Raw genomic sequence first — 3357 nt, 5'->3', positions numbered from 1 at the left:
ATTTTTTATATTAAAAATGAGATGTGTATCTCATATTTAATTATGTTTATCTATAATTAGTTACACAAATTCAAAAATGGAGCTTTAATAAGTTGTATTTACGCACAATTTACTTGTGATCTTGAATTTTAAGTAATATGCATCAACAAATAATACTTTATGCATAAAAAATGGTTTTTAAGAGTTTTTGTCAAATGATTTATCTGAACTTTGTGTTCCATAACATAATAGATAAAAAAAAATCTATTTAAATCAGTACAAATCATAAATCAACCAAGCAATGGTCAATCAATACAACCACCCATAAGGTTAAAGCTTACCTTGAAAGAGAAGCAATCAAGATTTGGGGATGAGAAACAATCGAGCTCCGAGGAAGTAAACCTAAACCGACAAAGAACCAGACAAAGAAATCATAAAAAATCGATACGTAATGAGCCAAAAAGAAATAAACAAAAATCGATACAGACCATAAATCAATCAGAAGCAATGGTCGAAACCCATGAGGTTGAAGCTTACCTCGAAAGAGAAGCAACCGAGCGTTGGAGAAAGAAAGTTGACGATGATAATAAGAAATATTGAGTCAAAACCACCCATTAAATATGAAATCAACAATGACTATCTACTCATTAAAAAAGAGATATTATAGGGACGTTAGTTGGATTAGAGAGATTGTAGGGACGAATTAAGATTTCAATGAGAGTGGTATGCTTAAAAACATGTACGTATTAACTTGTATTTTTGATTTTTAAGTAATATGCATCAACAAACAGTACTTTATGCATAAAAAATGGTTTTTAAGACTTTTTATCAAATACTTTATAATATAGTATAGATAAAACTAAAATTTAAATTTTGATATATTGTTATAACTCTTGATTTTTCAACAACCATGGCCTAGTAGTAGCACCCAGGACACCCCACTGTTTTCTTTTATTTTATATTTTAAGTACTAATAAAATCTTATGTTTTTATGTTGTGATAAATAAATAAATAAATTTAAATAAATGGTATAACGTCATTTTTTTTTCTAGAACTGTTGAAATTATGAAGATGAGTGCATTTGAATTTTGGCACCATGCCTTTCGATATAAATTGTATCGTTGAAACGGTTGAAATGTGCACACCTTGTTATTAGAGAGTGTTAAATGTATTCGTTACCGTTGGTTGACCAATACTACAAAACGAAGGACTTCACCGACATAATTTTCTATTGGAATTTTTTACGGATTTGTGAAGGATCAATGATGGATCATTGATTACCGGCGTATATGGTTGCCGATGATGGTTGATCCGCCAGTGAATGTGTTGGCCGATTACCAGCCACGTTTTCTCCGGTCGTGAGATCTGGTGGTGAGAGTTCTTTTTGGAGGATTAGTGATAGATTTTTATATTGGTAAACCCCTTTATTTTGTAGTGCAAAGACCATTGATTTTCATGTGCATTACTTTGTTAAGGAGTTCGTCGACAGATATGTGTGTGGTTTTGCAAGACATGTGTATGTATGCATGTGTGCGTTGTAGGGGAAGGAGGGGGGCCACTGTAACATTGTGTTGTTGTTATAATTAATGGTTCAAGAGACCTCTTTACCATCCATCCATTTGTATCAAACACCAATGGTTTATTTGTTTCTGACTCATACCAATACATTTAAAATTACGCTAAGCCTTCAAAGAAAAATCAAATTGGAAAAAGAGAATATGAGATAACATGATCAATGTTCCAACCTCTTCTTTTACCCCTTTTTTTTATTAACCTGGATATCCAACCCGCTATGCGAGCCGACTAATCCTAGGATGACCACCTGCTTTGCAGATAGCCCGGAGTCACCGCATTTGAACCTTCGTGGCCAGAAGGGGATTTTTATTCCTCCTTGGATTTGAACCTGAGACCTCTTGGTACTTTTGACCTTTGGAGCCAAGCTCAAACCAATCAGATACCACCCTTGTGGTTTTCTTTTACCCTTTATTGCACTAAAAAGTGCAAATTTATTCATATATTATATAAGTAACCAACAATATATTTCAAATAATTCACTAATACGGTCTTTGGCCAATGTAGTTGCCACGAGGATAATAACTGCATATGACAAATCACCAACCATTACTTGTGCATTGAACCTTAGCAGACACAAGTTTGACCGAATTACGCCACACCACTTGAGTATAGTGCATACAAATGTGTCCAGTAACACAAGTATTGGTGGTATAATCATAATAGTTCTTTTCCATTACCCATAAGTTTACTGTTATTGTACTTGTAAAGGTACCACTACCCTCAACGAGGTTCTCACCATAAGGTCCACCAGAATGAATGAGATTGCAATCCTCCTTTAGTTAGCATAATTTTGGGCATAGGCAGTCATAGTGGCATTCCATACCATGTTTGGTACTCCCACTTGAAAGATCGTAAGACAACTAATTGATTTGATCCAACAAGTAAAAATTTGAAAGTCAACCCTTAAAAGTCAACTATTGCATGAAGTCAACTAACATAGAACCTTGATCAACTACCACACACAACAACAATGAACTGTAACCATATTGCAGAAGCTTTGTGCGATATACTTAACTATCATAGATAGTGTCATGAAAGGAGTTTGAATGTAAAGGGTTTGATGATTGCCTTCACTATTATTCATCAATATATATACTAGGGGTATACACAATTACAGGAGCAATTATAGGACTATACAAGGCAACCTATTAACAACCATTGACTACAACAATATTTGAATTTAATCTAGTTTAATTATGAGTTGTATTTCGATGCATATTATTATTCGTAATACGCCCTCGCAAGATGGAGGATCCGTCGGAGACTCCAATCTTGGAACGCAACGACAAAAATGGAGCTCGAGACAACGGTTTAGTGAGTGCGTCTACTAGTTGATCCGTAGAGTTGATGTGAAGAACTCGTAAGGACCCGACTGCTACTTTCTCACGTACAAAGTGATAATCCAAGGCGATGTGTTTCATGCGAGAGTGGAACACAGGGTTGGCACATAGATATGTGGCACCTGTATTATCACAGTAAAGTCATGGAGGAGTTGGGAGTGCTAAACCAAGTTCTGTGAGGAGATTTTCCACCCATGCTAATTCAGCGGCAACGCTAGCGAGTGCTTTGTACTCGGCTTCGGTGGAGGATCGTGAGACCGATTTCTGTTTAGCAGATTTCCATGAAATGATGTTCAAACCAAGGTACAAAATGTATGCTGTTGTAGACCTCCCTGCTGTGGATACCCCTCCCCAATCTGAGTCCTAGAAGGCTGTAAGTTCCAAGGGGGATTTTCTATTCAAAAATAATCCGTGATACATGGTCCCTTTGAGATAGCGTAGCAAGCGTTTGAGAGCTTGCTAG

This window comes from Cynara cardunculus (genome assembly GCF_001531365.2).
Source record: "Cynara cardunculus var. scolymus isolate 2C chromosome LG 2, CcrdV1, whole genome shotgun sequence".
In the NCBI taxonomy this organism is placed as follows: domain Eukaryota; kingdom Viridiplantae; phylum Streptophyta; class Magnoliopsida; order Asterales; family Asteraceae; genus Cynara; species Cynara cardunculus.
This window is presented reverse-complemented; position numbering follows the sequence as displayed.